At 41.7% G+C, this 17,308-nt stretch overlaps 1 protein-coding gene and 1 pseudogene across 3 annotated transcripts in view; one reads left to right on the top strand and one right to left on the bottom strand.

The window, feature by feature from the left end:
• PRKCA (protein kinase C alpha) overlaps positions 1 to 17,308 on the bottom strand; it is a 399,537-nt gene that overhangs the window by 376,127 nt on the left and 6,102 nt on the right. The gene's annotated exons all lie outside the window — the stretch shown is intronic.
• LOC306656444 (eukaryotic translation initiation factor 1-like) lies at positions 8,447 to 11,975 on the top strand (annotated as a pseudogene). The gene has a single exon. The product of its transcript is annotated as a eukaryotic translation initiation factor 1-like (transcript).

The following is a 17,308-nucleotide window of genomic DNA, read 5'->3' as shown; positions in this document are numbered from 1 at the left end:
TTCTCCTGGACGGTCATTTCCTTACATAGCTCCTGGGACAGAGGGTCACCTGTCAAATAGCTCTAAAGAAAAATTTAAAGTCTGTGTTTTACCTAAACAAAGAATATTTAAGGATCAGACTCTTAAATCACAAACAGATCCCTTAAAGATACCAGGAACCTATTTTAGACCTCATAGAAAATAAAAGCACCAACGATTTCCCTGATAAGAGGATGATGCTACATAATGGGGGAGTGGGGTAAAAGAATGGAGGAAGTTTGGATTAAGTAGAGGGAAATGAGAGGGCGGAGGGGGCAGGGGTATGAAAGATGGTGGAATGAGACAGACATCGTTACCCCATGTACATGTATGATTACATGAATGGTGTGAATCTACATTGTATACAAACACAGAAACAAAAAGTTGTACCCCAACTGTGTACAATGAATCAAAATGTAGTCTGTAGAAATTAAAATAATTAAAAAATAAAATCACCTTCTGATCACTGAGGGGAAAAAACATGGAAGCACAGACAGAGCTAGTAAGATGGTCAACAATCTTGAGATGCTAATGTCCCTCTCTCTCCAACTTTCCCACACCCTCACCTGATGCTACAGCAGAGGCTATGAAACAACTTTAACAAAATAGATGCCTGGGCAGTGGGCATAGCTCAGTGGTAGAGTGCTCGGCTAACACACAAGGCCCTGGGTTGACCCCCAGCGCTGCAAAAATAAATTTTACACACACACAGAAACGCCATGGGTGTCACCAGCATTACTATGGTCCATTCCCAGAGGCATTATATTTACACAGCCTGTTACTGATAGAACAAACACTGCTTTCTTTTGCCCTGACATATTGTGAACAAAAATAATTGGTTTGCTTCCACTGGATTCAAAAGGAAAATACTGATCAAACCTTCAACAATAAAAGGGAAAAAATAAACTATAAAAGTAAGTGCTTTAACAAGACAGAGATTATGTGCAATTTATATTGTCTCTAAGACAGTTTCATTAGGGAAAGGCAGCAACCAAGGGACTGTGTAAAAACAGCTGCCAGAAATAACAAATAACTCAAAGGTAACACAGAGGTGGAAGAGACGACGTGCTCATCAGAGACTCCTTGGTCTCCCTGCACATTCAGACCCTTCCCTACCATGCCTGCCCCTTAACAGTCATGTGGCTGGCCCTGGCCAATGAACTGCAGGGGAGATGCGGTCCAGAGCTGAGGCAGGAGGAGCCCCAGGGCACACCCCAGTCTCTCCCCCAGCTCCTGAAGGATCTGGCCTCAGGCTCCAGATACAACCCATGTGGAGATGAGACCCCACACCAAATTACAATGCTTAGCACCAGCGAGGGAGAAGCAATCGCTGTTAGAGTAAGCCTCTGAAATTGGGGAATTCATGTGTGCTGTGGCAATCCCAAGTACTGGGACAACATAAAGATATTAAATTCATAAAGCAGCATCGACCACATGGGAGAGCGTCAACAGATGCATACCAGTCTCCAGAGCTTAAAGAGAGGAGGGATGCAAAAGGGACCAGCTTATACTTAAGAATGAGGAGGAAGTCAATGGAGAAACTGTCGGGATAGGAAGTTTGGGATTCAGTGTCTCAACTCAAACTACCATGACAAGATCCAACAGACACACACCCAAGCCCCCTTCCCTGATGATCTGAGTCCAAGAGGTAGGAAGCTAAGATTCCCAATTACTCTTTCCAACATCCCATACCTACACATCATGCAAATACACTAAATGAAACTTAACTTCAGGGCCGTCGGCATCATCTTAGACACTCCCTCTTGTTAACTGATGGAGTTGCTCCTGGGATTAAAAATATGGAGCAGTTACTAAGACAGACGATTCTTAATGAAGAGAACAGAAATAGTCTATCCAAGAGTAGGAAGGACAAAGCCCAGAAAGGGGGTGCTTTCTTCATCCCTGCCAGGAAGCCTGGAGTTGGAACCCAACAGTCCCATTACCTCCAGCCCCACCCACACTCAACGGACAGCTGAGTCCAGAACTGTCTTTCCAGCTATTTTTAAGTCCACCTTAATTTTTAAAAATTTTGTCATCTAGTTAATATCAAAAGGACATGACTTTCCAAATACCCCTTATCCCTGCCATCATCCTGAGCCCCTCTTATGCAAATAATTGAAAATGCAGTTGAGTCGTATTCTGGCTTAGTGAAATCTCTCCAACACCCACAAATGCATGAAGGCCCAGCATTTTATCCACTTTATCTCTTCTGATGGGGTGAATGGATGTTACGGTGAACAACTCTAAATAATTATGAAATCCTATTACTGATAGACACAAATGTCCTGGCTGAGCAAATAAAGGAGGGGGGCAACAGCTGGGTGGGTACTCCCTGTGTCACTGGTGAATCGACTCTCTCTGAGAAAAGAACTATCTTCCCCGCTGGCTCCTTCTGCATCAATGTCCAAGAGGAAGGCAGAAAGGAAGGGTCAAGTAAGTCCGGCCCAGTGAGGCCTGGGTGGCGAGAGCATGGAAAAAAAACAAAACAAAACCTCAATTTTACTCTGTTCTTTGCAAAGGGACAAAGAGTAATACCCCTTTTAACTTGGCTGGTTGAAAAAGATACCTATTTCTGGGGAGCCATAACCTCAACGATAATGCACACAAAGACAGAACTGCCCCAATGGACATGGTAACATGTGTAAGTGAACAATCTTCAGTGAGTGTCCAGGAAAACAGTGCTCAGATGGTTGCGGTGTCCATGTCCCTTACTCTATGGCCTGTTACAACAGGCAATCGCAGCAGCTCCCATCTCTAAACTCGCCCACCCCCAGCAAGAAGGGTCTCCTCCCTTGTTCCTAAAGTGACAGCACGGTGGTTTGGGTTCCTGCCTCCCTGGCCACCCATACCCATGCTTTTGCAGGCTCCTTCTCATCTGCCCAGCTCTACTGGCTGACCACACCAGCCCTCTGGTCACTTCCTCAGTGCCCTCTCCCGGGCACTCCAATCCCTGCCACTCTGCCCATGTGACCCATCAGGAGAGGATGCCGCATCTGCGCTCCAGCCCTGGCTGCCCTCTCGGCTCCAGCACCTAACCCAGCGGACTTGCTGGCTCTCCTTGCTTTCCTCGGGAGGCAGCGCTCCTTCACCAGGCTCCGAGCCACCTGTCTGCCCCCAGCACGCGGCACCACGGCCCTGACCTCTGACACCCCCTGCCCTTCCCCACAGCCAGTTCACCCCCTTGTCCAGCTGATTTCACCTCTGAAACAGTTCCCGGACCTGTAAACATTTCCTTATGGCCACCCCTCTGGTTTCAGGATCCAAATCTCTCAAAGAAGCAAGCAATGGCCCCGAAGTGGGCCACCCCCGCCCACTTCCGATGAGCCTCCCCTGTAAGACTAGCTGGCAGGGTCTTTTCCAAGGGCATTGTGACTATCCCACCATCCCGCCTAAAGCCCTTGGGAGAATCCCCATGGCTCTTAGACTAAAAGACTAAAATTTCCAACATGGCCTGACGTGTGCACGGCCCCTGCCTCTCCAGGCTTGTGTCACCCTGTTACTGCTCGCTCAAACCTCCAGCCCTGGAGAGCAGCTTTCAGTCTCCAGGACACACAGTGTTCCCTCTTTCAGGGCCTTTGTTCCTGTGGTCACTGTGCCCAGAAGGCTCTTTCTTCTTCAACTAGTTACCCCTGTCATCCTGCAGGGCTCACTCGAATGCTATTTCCTCAGGTGAGGTTTTCCTGACCCTCAGATTCAGGTACGTACCCTTTTACACACCACCAGAGTCCCAGGGCCCTTTCCCTTATAACTCCATACACAAATGTTGTCAGTTTGTCCACATAATTATTAGATGAGGGACAGGGCCCACGACTAGAGGAATTACAGCAGAGATAGTCTCAGTTCTGCTTACTTACACTTTCAGCATCAGACACAGTGCCTGGCAAATGGCAATGTTTAAAAAAATCTATCCAATAGTCGCCTAAAAGCTTTAGACTTCACTCTGAAATACTGCTCTTCTAAACTTGTCATGTTAATACTCAAAAGCTAACTATCTGATGACTTCAAATTTTAAAAAGATCAGAGATGAGAAAGGGAGATAAGGATACAGTGGAAAGGATACACAGAAATAAAGGATTTAAGTCATATGGATAAAGGAGACGTACGAATTTACAGTGCTGACTTTAGGTGTCTGGAGATTATGGAAGATGATCACGGAAACATTGAGTGATGTTTTTAAATGGATTATCAAAGACAAAGTAACAATATTGTTTGATACCACTATTAGCAAATCTCTCCAATATCAAACTCTAGAATGTCAAGAATTTACAAATACTGGTAAGTAAGAGGTTTTAAGTAAGCATCAAAATATGAAACTGGTGGTCACATGAGACCCAAGCACGCACTGCCAATTCTAAGACAAGCTGAGTAGGTGACGGACAGACTGTACCCTACTCCGGGTAAGTTCAACGTAATTGATCTCAGCAGCTCCTCACATGGCAACCTTACAACACAGCTGTTTCTCCAGGCTCCAAGCAGCACCAAACCTAAGGCAGCGACAGAGAACAGAGGGATGCTCCAAGAAAGAAAAGTGTTGGGACTGAATTAACTTTGATTAAACGTAAACCCATTCCACGTCTCTTAGAAACCTCCTCGATTGAGCATTTGCCAGGCTTGACAGCACTTGTTTCATATCATCCTCACATACCATTGGAAGACAAGACAGGAAATTAAAAAGCATGTTCTTACAGATACATTTTCCACATTTTATTATGAGTGACGGGGTATGGGTAGGGAAGACAACATCTAGATCCAAGTTGTTAGAATGAGGAATTTGCTTTTAAATATATATATATATATAAATCCATGCAGAAATCATCCTAAAAAAAATAAACTGAAATGTCAAGAAAAAAAATCCATAAGAATGAGAATCCAAAATGAACTGATGATCAAGATCTACAGACCCAGCAGCTTAGTTGTATCGTGCGGGCAACACTAATCCTGAGTCACATCCATAAAATAACCCAGACCCATGTGGTTGTGAAGACTGAAGAAGAAAAGGAAATCAATATGAACTGCTTTTAACACTGAGCTATATACAAAGGGGGTTCTCAAAAACATTAGGTACTATGACCACTCCCAGTAACTAGCATGGTGTCCTGTGGGTAGTACAAGCTGAATAAATACTTTTTATGTGTGTGGATGGAGGATAATCAGCCACCACTGGAGGTGTTAGGGGCCTTAACATCAACCATGAAACCCCAAACGTTACACAAAAGGCCAGTTTTAAAAGCGGGGGAAGGAGGAAAGAGGTGGGAGATGGGAATGGAAATCATTTTAAAGGTCAAATTTGCACAAATAGGATTTGTGCATGCCAGAGCATGCAGCCCTATAAACTCAAAGTAATCCTAGGGCTCTCCAGCTAGCTCAAAGGATTGCAAGTGAGCTTTCAATAAATCACAACCACCACCCCACAGGGCTTTTACCCCCTCCCTGCACTCAATGGTTTGGGGAACATCTGCATCCTGACTTGCAGCTTCCAGCATCCCCCCTCGTTGCTCCCACAAGCATTTACGAGTCCAACAACCTGTACTCTCACGTCATGGAGCATCCCTGGGATGAGGGTACGATCATTTCACCCTTCTTTATGGTTGCCACAAGATCAAAAGCACAAGTCCACTCCTAGTATTTGTTATTTTCTGTCCAAATGATTAAAGGGGGTGGGGAGTTCTAGAAGGATCTTGGGTCGCAGAACTCTGAAAAAGACCCCGAAGCCAGAAAGAGACTCCAAATTCCAGATTTTAGCTACAAGGAGTTCACATAGATTGGACAACAATAAATATTGGCTTAGACCCAACAGAAGCTAGAAAAAATATAACATTTTACATGGTGCTCATAAGGAAAAATATCTAAAAAATAGAAAAAGAAAAGAAAGAACAATATCTAGAAATGAATAGGATGTTGTAGCACTAAAAAATATTTTTTTTTTATCCTAAATCAACTCAATTTTGACTTACGGCCAATAGCACCCAGGGGTTTATTTATTTTGCCTAGGACTTTCAATATTTCGATAACATTTTTAGGGAAGAAAAAAAAAAAACCCTTCACTAGCATGGATGATTGTGTCTGAGATGCTATGCCCTGTGCAAGAATAGAAAGAAATGGGGTAGGAGGATAATTTAGAGCTTCCAAGGACCTTCTTCATCCTCACAGAATATGGATAGCCAGGAGGGCACCTGGAAAGGAAACACCTAGTAGTGACAAATAGATCGGCTCCTATGTCAATTCCAATCAACAGGCACGTAACAGCTACATGGAACACTGAGCAGAGGAGGGCTGTAAGCTGAGTGAGGACGGGAACTAGTTGGTGTTACCTGCCACCGGAGCTGTCAAGAACATCACCCCTTGGTCCAATCCCCCATTATAAAGAAGAGGACAGAGGCCTAATCTGGACTCAAACCAAGATTAGTTAATTGCCAGTGATGATCACATTAAAAAAAGTCCCTATATTTTTATGCAGTAACTTATCCACATTGACCTGTCACCTTATCAAAACACTCTTTAGTGTTCCGTGTATCTAAGTCATATGTACCCAGTTACATTTTAAACTCCCTGATAAGCATGAACAGGTCTCTAATTCCTAAGAAAATGTTCCTCCTCCAGGTCAACAACAGCGGGTGGGTCTGCACACAGCAGGTCCAAGAGTTGTTGACCAACTGATTCTTCAAATAGGAAGACACCCACTCCACCTCCCCACACCTACTCTCTTTGCCCCCAGGGGTCCTGAAATAACTCTAGAGCCCAATTGTGATCTTGTGCTGAAAACTAAAAGGCCAGGAAAAAAAAAAAAAAAGACAGTAAGTACTTACAAGCAATGTGGGTGAGACTAGACAAGTAAATGACTCTATAACAACTGGATTAGCAAATTTTCCATCACCCCAAAAGATGGGCACCCCCACACACATACACCTCTGATCCACAGAAGAACTTGATGAGAACTAAAATTTGCAGAGAAGTTGAATGAATATATTTAAATATATTTAGAAGGACCTCTGGTTTTCTATGAGTAGCATGGAATAGATGTTTCCATGTTGCATATTATATACTGTGAAATTTAACAAAACCGATTTAATTATATTAACTGGTCTCAATTTGGGACACTTTATTTGATGGAAACACTCCATGGGTGTTCTTTCCACATTAATAATACACATATAACTCAGAAACAGGTGGGGTTATGAAGGCATCTTTAAAACCATATGACCCAGACTGACCTGAGCCTGATCAGCTGAACCTCTGGATCAAGTTGCCAATTGCAGAAAATACAGAGGGAGGATGGCAAGGTGCACCAGCAGAGCGCCATCAGCAAAATCCTGACTGTGGGAAAGGCTACAAGTCCGAAAACCCAGGTATTTCCCCAGATAAATCAAAGAAAAGGAGGAAGTGAAGGAGGAAGTTGTCCAACAGGAGAGAGATAAGGGCATTTCCAATTATTTTTAAATTGCAAGATTAAACCACAGTATCTAGGGGTAAGCACCTGGCTGTTCAAACTAAGAAGCAATGTAGAGAAGTGGCTCTGCAGGTCACAGCAGTGGTGACTTTGGCAGGAGGGGTCAGGTACATGGAGAATGGCCCAAGTTCCACTGCTTGGCCTGGGAGGTAGTTACAGGAAGTCGGCCTCAGGATCGCTCATTAAATAAACTATGCTTTGCTTTGCATGGTTTCTAATACCTGTGTTAGTTTATAATGGAAGGTTTAAAAAATATGATTAAAAAATAATTTTCATAGTATATAGTTTTAATCCCTAAGGTTACCCTAAAGCTGAACTCTCCAATACACATGTAGCCATTTAACTTTAAATTTTAATGAATTAAAATTAAATAAGAAAAAAATTCAGATCCACGTTTCAAGTGCTTCATAGCTAGAAGGTGCCAGCGGATACCATACTCTTCATACAGATTAAAGATTTCCATGGTGGCACAAAATCCTCTTGGGTAGTGCTGGCTTTCCAGATCTGATGCTCCATGCAATCCTGGTGGCTCTCTCCTAAGAGCAAAAATTCAGGAGATCCTTGCCCTTCAGTGGCTCCTGCTTATAAAAAGGATTCCTACCCAAGAGAAATGATACAAACTCACCATAACCACCACCCAGCAACCACACTGACAAGAATGACCTCGCCCATAGTAACACTACTCCAGTACAAGGTGGGGGGTTGAGGGAGTGGAATTGAAAGGAGTGGTCTGATTTGTCATCAAGAAAGACATCTGATTACTCTGATGCATACAACTGCTTCAAAACTATTACCTCCAAGACTAAGAAAAAAATAACGAAATGCAACATGGACTTCTGGATTGGATACGAAAACAGAAGAGAGACATTAATAGAAAATCTGGGTCCCAGGCAGTGAGACTTTGCTGAGGACTCAGCAGCCTCCCCCTTGCTTCCATCCCTCCTGCCGGCTGATTCTACCCAGGAAAAGGAAACGTATTGTATGTCCGCTATCCAGAACCTCCACTTTTTGGACCCCCTTTGCTGATGGAAGTAAGGGTGATGACCTGCTTTCTGCTGGCACTGAGGATTATATCCACATAAGAATTCAACAGAGAAACAGCAGAAAGGCCCTTACTATTGTCCAAGGGATCGCTGATGATTATGATAAAAAGAAACTAGTGAAGGCGTTTAAGAAGAAATTTGGCGTTTAAGAAGAAATTTGCCTGCAATGGTACTGTAACTGAGCATCCAGAATATGGAGAAGTAATTCAGCTACAGGGTGACCAGTGAGAACACATGCCAGCTCCTGGGAGAGACTGAACTCGCTAAGGACGTCCAGCCCAAGGTTCATGAGTTTTAAGTGTTTGTGGCTTGCTAGGGCTTAAGTGGATTTTCTTACAATGAGTAAAATTCCTTCTGTCCTTCGTCACAAGTTTTAAAACCTCACAGCTTGTATAATGTAACCATTTGGGGTCCACTTTTAACTTGGACTAGTGTTAACTCCATGCAATAAACTAAAAAGAGTCATAAAAAAAAAAAAAATAGAGGGCTGGGGTTGTGGCTCAGTGGTAAAGCGCTTGCCTGGCATGTGTGAGGCCCTGGGTTCAATCCTCAGCACCACATATAAATAAATAAATTAAATAAAGGTCAACTGACAACTAAAAAAATATTAAAAAAAAAAAAAACATAAGGCAAAACAAAATTTTTTGTTGTTGTTTTTTTGTTTTTTTGCAATGCTGGGGATTGAACCCAAGACAAAAATTTAAAGTAGGGTCTGTAGTCCAGCCAATGATACTGTAGTGATGTTAATTTCCTGTTCTTGATTATTACACTGTGGTTATGAAGATGTTAACAAGATTTGGGGTGAGAGGTATATAGAAACTTTCTGTACCTTCCCCCTCCCTTTTTGTCCTAAATTAGTTTAAAATAAACAGTATTGGGGAAAGTAGCTTATTTTTCTCTATGAAGAAGAAGGTGGTTGATCTGAAAGAGCTCCAGTTAGCTCCAGGGATGGCTGGGATAAATCACTTGGGGACGAGATGAGCTTGGCATAAATTGGATTTCAAGGAACAACTGCAAATCTCCTCCACCTGGAACCACCCAAGACCTTTTTTTTTTTTCTTCCAAAAAGAGTGAGCTGAATTATTTGAAAAGTAAAGCAATTATTCAAGGCATGTATATCTATGTGTCTTCAAGGGCATATTCCAGGGCAAATACACGTCCTATATGCCTTCCATACAGGAGAGACAAAGGACGGAAAAGAAAAAAAAAAAAAAAAAAATCACATGGAAACTGCCTGCCCTCCGCATTTACATCCTTTAGAAATTTTTCAAAATAATTCATACACATCCAATCAACGGTATTTATTTCTGTCTTCAAAATATCCTTAGAACCATCCTCAGTCTCTAATTTTGACCACAGTTCAAAGACTGTTGGAAACTTACAAGAAACTTATCAAGGAAAAAGAAGGAACCATCATTTTGGGCTACTTTTTAGAGCAACTTGGAAATCTAGCATATGGAGAAAATTTTTCCAAAGAACGTGTACAAGACTTTTATGTTGTGCTTGGATTCAGATAGATAATAAATATTGAAAAAGGCATGCTCGTGTTCAATTTCTTATCACTGGCTCTGTCATTTTGTGTATTTTGTTTATTTATTATCTGCATCCATATTTCCGAGATCAGAACTTCAAGTTAGCAACGCTGAAGGCTTGACTTTTATATTTTGCCTGTACCACTGATTGGAAAAAATGCCAATTCTAAGGGTGTGGCACTTACTCTGCTGAAGGAAAACCACCAAATATAAACTCTACAGTTATGTTTAATCATCCTTTGAGTCTTGTTTGGGGAGCTATTAAAAACATGCACATTTGCAGATTAAATAAACAATCATTTGTATATATTTTGGTAATAAAAATGCAAAATCAGGTCTAAGGTAAAAATCAATGGTAGATGAAGAAACAAAGGTTGTAATTTCAAGAAGAGTCGTTTCCCTTGCCTATGAATTCCCATCTACTGCAAATTCAAAGCTTCATGCATTTTAATACAATATTTTAAACAAGGTCTTTACATGGTATTACCAAACTGTTATATATGAATTATGAAAACTAAACACACAATCCTGACTTACTCAGACTTCTAGACCTTGGAGTAAGAAGCACAGTTGTCCCCAGAAGGAACTACCGTTTTTCAAAGAAAACCAAAGGAATCCGGAGCCTGCTCCATTTGCAGAGTCCCCTCGTGTTTGTTATGATGGAGTTTGGGGATGGACCCTTGTACTCACTGGCAACAGCACTTATGACTTAAGCCTGCAGAGTACAGGTAAGAAAGGTTCGGGAACCCCAGGAGGTGGGAGGATGGACAGTGGGTACTGTCCCATACAGGCGGAGGGCTGGAGAGGGAGCCAACTCCCCTGGCCTATTTCACAGCTATGAATTCAAGGACTTGGGCCAGACAGTCTCCAGGATCCTTTCTTGCTCTAAAATTTTAAGCACATGCTCGTCCTGATTTGGTGGCCATAGGATTCACCAAGAAGGTCAAGAAAGATCAGATGTGTAGATGTATGTGAATTCAGATTATTAGCTGCATTTAAACACAAGTATGACTTCATCACCTACAGATATATAATTTAAGCAATATTAAAATTTAGTGTTTTAAAAAGAGAACTACCCAGTTCTTTCTTAGTGACTAAAGGATGTGACCATCTGATGTGAACACATTCTACCAATTTGGGGGCAAAGTCTCCACAGTCTCAGATGAGTGGGACAAAACAGAAGAAAATCAAATATAACAACATAAGAGGGACAAATGGGATATGTGACAAAAAACAGTTTAATGATGCACTTCATAATTTTGAAATGAAACTTGGACCTTCAGTTATTCTCCACCAATGGGCAAGTCAGCCAAAAGCATTCTGCACACAAATGACACTATCAAAATCAGCATCGCGAACGTTTTTCCCCAGAGTTTACTTTAAATGAAAAATAAAATACGGAAAATCATTAGTATTATGCTTCAAATTATCATATTAATTGGAAAATTAAACTAAAAAGCCCAAAGTCTCTTCATTATTTACTGCTCCACAGCATTTCATTAGATTCCTCTTAGACCACCAAGGCAAGTCTTAAGCATACCAACTATTCTGCTCTGGCCCAGTAATTAATCTTTTTTCGACTTTGCAAGTTAATTTACATCACAGAGACATCAGCACAGCTCAACACCAGCAGGTACTTGGTGGTGCAATTAGGCAAACCAAACCAGAAAATACAGATAATGCTTCTATCTGCCCTTATCCCTAAACTTGAATTTGGACCTAAAAATGAAGATCAGTTATGCATACTACTAAACTGTTTATAATTAACAAAGTCACAGAAGGGAAAATGAAATTGGAGGCTCGTTTTTTAATTGACAGTAAATTTCCGTATTGATGAGTCACGGCTGGGGTTGGGAGTGTAGCTCAGTGGTACAGGCTTGCATAGCATGTATGATGCCCTGAACTCCATCCTTAGCATGGAAAAGAACAAAAACAGTAATGGTTTACTTCAGCAGGATGACTGGCATGAGAGCTCCGTAGCAGAATTCTGCTCTCAGAATTCAGTTAGCTGGGCCAGACTTCCCTCCTACCCCGTTTCTCACCCAAGTTTGTGCAAGGCAGATCTTAACCAATTTATAACACACTATCACGTCCCATAATTCTACCCTCGTTAGTTATATCCTAACTTCTCATTAGAGTTTCCCCAGACAAGATATTTCTCAAAATACTAAAGATGGAAATGTATAGATATGGGGGTGGGGGAGTAAGGGACACAGTAAGAGAAGGCACAAAGAATTAACTACCCTCTGCTAATCTTACTTTATGGACTTGCTCTTAAATAATTCTGATAGGTGCTGACAATTAATCAAATCACTCCCCTCCATTCTTGATAGAAATCTATTTCCAGAAACCATTTTTCCCTTTGTATAATTTAATAGAGGTCTTTTTTAAAATTTGATTTTAGTAACTTTCACTGGATTTGACTGTTACCACTGTGCCAATACTGAAATGATCATGCCTTTGGTTCAAGTCTAATGTGAGGTTTCACAGTTTGGTGGAAAACAAGGCCTGAAAGAAAGGGTTTGTCATGGAAATTCCAAGAGACAGATGAGGCTGGTGAAGGCTTCATAATTCTATGTCACCAAGAAATGCTTCAGTGTTTCCCCTAATGACATCATTCTTTCCTCTTCTAGCATAAATCCAGACACGCAAGTACCAAAAGGAAAAAAGAAAGTTTCCATTTGGCTCTGAAGAATGTTTTCTGTAGAACTTACAATCCGTGCCGCATAGTCCCACCAGCCTGGGGAGGTCCTCAACTCTGCTCTCTCGGGTGGAGCTCATACCCCATGGTTTCTGGGATACTTTTGGAATCAAAGTACATAAAATGGGAATGCTCCTAAATTTTGTCTAGCATAACACAGCACTTAACATTAGCTTTCCTTCCAATTGAATAAAACCTTTAAAGGAATTGTGATTCAATTACAACCATTCTATTCCGGCCATGCTGCCTTGATTCTCCCCACCCCATTCTTTCTTATATCAAGGAACAAAAACCTTTTGGGTACAAGAAGCTTAAAAATAACAATGAAGTTGAGCTACTACTCCCTCTGGAGCATGACAATCTGGTTTCAGCTATTAGCACTCCCAAAGTAAAGCAGAACATTTCAAGGACTGTTCCAAACACATGGACTAAAAACTGGTTTTAATTTTTCACCCTGTACCCAAGACATTCTCCCCCTCATGCAATGGCTCATAGTGTGCTTATGTCTTATTTGTGGCAAAAATATTCATTCCTTATAATTTTCTAAAGATAGAAATAAGGCACATACTTAAGGTTTACTCCTATTGCATTAAATTTATTAGGTTTAGCATTATACATAACTTATGATACAAATTAGAATTTTCTGCTCTCTATCCTGCATCTCTTCAGAAAGTACTTTTTTCTTAAATCATCTAAAGATCTATTCTAGCTGACATAACTGTGGATTATCAACTAGCTCTAAAAAAATAAGAATAGGGCTCAGGCAGAAGTCACTATAATCTTTCTGGTTACGGACATTCATATCTGTCCTAATATTTATATACTCACATAGCCAACAAATATTTACACAGTGTCTACTGAGCGCCAGGCACTGCTCTAAACACTGGAGACACCAAGAGTAATAAGAACAGCCCTGCACTCGGGGGAGGCAGGGGAAACAGAAGTCGTGAGATGAGACAGTAAGAAGGCCTATGACAAGAAGAGCAGCCGGATTGGCAGGAAGCTCAGGAAAGGCCCGAGTCACACTGCAGACCAAGGCACAGGTGACACAGATATCACCGGCCAAAAGGGCTGCAGGTAGAACTGAAGAAGGAAAACACAGTCTGGGGAATTAAGAATTATTCACGATGACCAGAGGATGAAGGAAGGAACACATCTTCAGGTACATCTGAAGAAGCAGGGGCAGAAGCTTCAGGAGCTTGCAAGTATCCAGCTAAGGGGCTGAACTTCATCCCAATACGTCTGACATTCAGGGCTATTTTTGACAACAGAACAGTCCGACTGTGTGTGAAGGGGGAAAGAAAACATGCAAAATAAGGAGTGATGTGTCTAAAAACCTAAACTTGAATAACATTATCTAGGAGACTGACATGCTCATAGAAAGTAGGAAATCCCCTCACCACAGAATTAAAGAAAAGGAAAGACAAGGTCAGAGTCACCTGCAGAAGTAAACATGAGGCTCCCACTGCCTACTCCATACCCCACAGCACCAGCTTCTGGTGGGGGAGTATGTATATGAACAAGATCATTAACACAAAGTTTCACTTACTAAGTCAGAATAGCAACTCTGACCATCACTAACCAGAAGCCATTCAGAACAAGTACACAGCACCAAATTGGAAATATCAGACACTAGTTCCAGCCAAGCACCCCTACTTCTAACAGTATTACTGCACTTTTATGAAAGGAGGGAAAAAAAAAAAAAAAAAAAAAAAGACCTGTCAAGAAGAAAAGCAGAAAAGCAGTTACAGCTGCCTTCCTCCACCACCCTTTTCTCTGAATTTTAGACATTTTGGCAATTTCATTTTTGGAACTGACACTGCTTTGGCCTGACACTGATGCAAAACCCCCAGAGTTTCAAGTTGCACCTTTTCCGTGGATTCTGTCCTTTGGGAGAGGTACATCTCTCCCAAAGAGAGAGTTCATCTACAGTTATCTTTTCATAGCTTTTAATTTGGGAGCAGGTAAACTATCAAACATAATCTGCCGAGATGCAAACCCCTGCTTTGAAGGCAAAAGATGATGGAAAATCCCGGCACCAACTTTGAAAACCAATGGGAAGGGTCACTGAGGTGGCCAGTTCCTTTTGTGGTTCACAAGCATGAGGCTGGGTTTCCACACCAGGTGAGATGTGCCTGCCCCAATCCTTGTTCCAACATGGGCACTTTACCCACCCAATGTGTGTGAATGACACTGTTCAGGTTGGTCAGCCTCATGATTCTGCCAACTTGGACCTCTACCTCCTTCTACATCCTGGTACCTGGTGTCCACTACTTGACAGATGAGGACAACTGGGCATCCCTTTTCCAAGAGAATGCCAACTCGATCCCAGCTGCCCTCTTTCTGTTTAAAGGTAACCCATCTCCACCCTTAAGTCAGTCTCCTCTTCCAGAATCCCTCAGCTCACAGGCCAAGAGGAGACCCCTTGCTGTTCTCCTTCCCTCAACTACCAATTTTTCTTTTCCTAGAAGGAATACAAAACCCCACCCTGCTCAGGTGAGCTGAGGTGAAGAGCTACCCTGAAACAGATCTTCAAAACAAAATGCCTTTCGCAAAGAAGAAAAGCTGAGTTTTTAGGCTTTACTGAAAAACACAGCTTCAGAGTTACAGGTAAAGCGCAATGTACGGTGTGTTCCTAGCAAGAAAATGACTCAAGGTTCAAAATTGCCTCCCAGTGGCATTAGTAAAAGCACAGAAATGTGAGCCCCTTCCCTGCAAACCTCTTGGGATCTGGCGTTAACCATTCAGAGGCACAGGCTATTGGCAGGACTTACTTCTGATTCTGTCTCTGGGGTATCTTAACCAAGGAGCCTGAGCTAGCAGTTCATTTTAATTTATGATTATAAACAAAAGAGCAAGAATAGAAAAAAGTAGGGGAAACATGCGGAGGCTAGCCAGATGTAACAAACTATGTAAGTGACTGCTTGGCACTTCAAATAAGCAGGTCACATTTTCAGAGGCTGTTTCTAACCACTGTAATTAGAGAAGTGCATGGGTGTTGCTAACTCTAAGGGGAAAAAAAAATTGAGTTGGCTCATTCCCTTTTCCAATGGTGAAAGTAGCAGATAACTGTTTCAGCTCCACTGCCCCAGAGGGTGAGACCATGTGAGCAGAAGGGTGGACCATTCTGCTCTTAGATGACTGCTTTTGGAAGCAGCCTGTGCAGGACAGAAACTACTGCCTAGAAACAGACCTCCAGACAAAACAACTTCATCAAAGCCAGCACCACACAAGCCTACTTGCCTCCCTTCTCTTCTTTCTCTGGGAGAAAAAAAAAAAAAAAAAGTGGGCAAGCACCAGCTCTCTGTTAGTCTCAGGAAGATGAAATGTGTGGGGAGATCCAGGAAAGCAAAAATCAAAAGGCAAATCCAAGTCACATAGCAAAGGTCATCTCTGAGCTAAAGGCATAAGCTTGTTTTTACCACTAAGCACCTTTGGGAAAATATTTTTGTGGCTTCTAGATCTACCACAAACCCCTCTTTCTTCTAGCATAGAAGACTCTGGGTTTCATAATTTCAGACAGCAAATTCTCACCAGGGATCCTCCTGGGTTACTTGCCCTGGTGGGATCAGTTTTCAGGGTTGTTCACCTAGGCTGCAATATAAATAGGAGTGGCACAGCATCCATTAAGGGAAAGTGGGAATAACCCAATAAACCCATCTCTGCAGAAAAGTTTCCTGCTTCCAATCAGGTTGCATCTTGGGGCAGGCAAGAAGTGGGAAATAATCTCAGGGCTTCAGCTGCCTGCAATCATAATGCTTTCTTAGTGGTAGAGTTTGAACCCAGTTTTAAGGACTGATACTCATCTATTATTTTAGTCTTCCAATTCTTATCATTCACTAAGTAAAATGATGAAAAATATTTTAGAGCTAAAGCTGTAATATAACACGAATGAGTGATTTGCATCTGGAGCACATGCACCACCCTAGTTTACAAAAGAAAAAGTATATTCACTACAGGTATTTTATCTCAACCAAAGCACTGCAGCACATTCTAGTAGCTAGAATAAACACTGTCTCTTCAGGTAAGAAAACACAGATACAAAGTCTCAAACTTCAGTGGCCATTTCCAGGGGGTGTGTCCCTAAGTCAGGCATGTATGCCTGTGAGTTTTTCTCCTAACCCAGAACATACTATCAGACAGAAAAAAAAAGAAAGAAAACAAAGAAAATTTGAATATGACTAAATACTGAGAGAAAGATTAATTTCAAGGTAAGAGCCAAAACAGGAAATAATGGGTAATAATATTTGTAGGAAGAAAGGCATTGTCCTGAACTAATGTATCCTTAATTTACAGACAACAGTAAGATATAATAGATTAGCATATGCCCACTAAAGGTCAAAGACAGACATACAAACCAAACAAAATGTAACAAGTAGACACAAAATGTGACAAGATGATACAAACTAAACAAATTGTAAAATGTTACAAATAAGTTGACTCACTAGAGGAATTCTTTAAAGAAATCTGGGGTTACATTCCTCAGCAAAAAACTGTTTTTGAAGCACATATCACTTCTCTATCTGGTTTATAAATCCTGAATTTCAAATATTAGGTAAATAAAGGC

The sequence above is a fragment of the Sciurus vulgaris genome, assembly GCF_902686455.1.
Source record: "Sciurus vulgaris genome assembly, chromosome: 3".
Lineage (NCBI taxonomy): Eukaryota > Metazoa > Chordata > Mammalia > Rodentia > Sciuridae > Sciurus > Sciurus vulgaris.
Note: the sequence above shows the minus strand (reverse complement) of the source record. Positions and strands in the feature narration are given on the sequence as shown.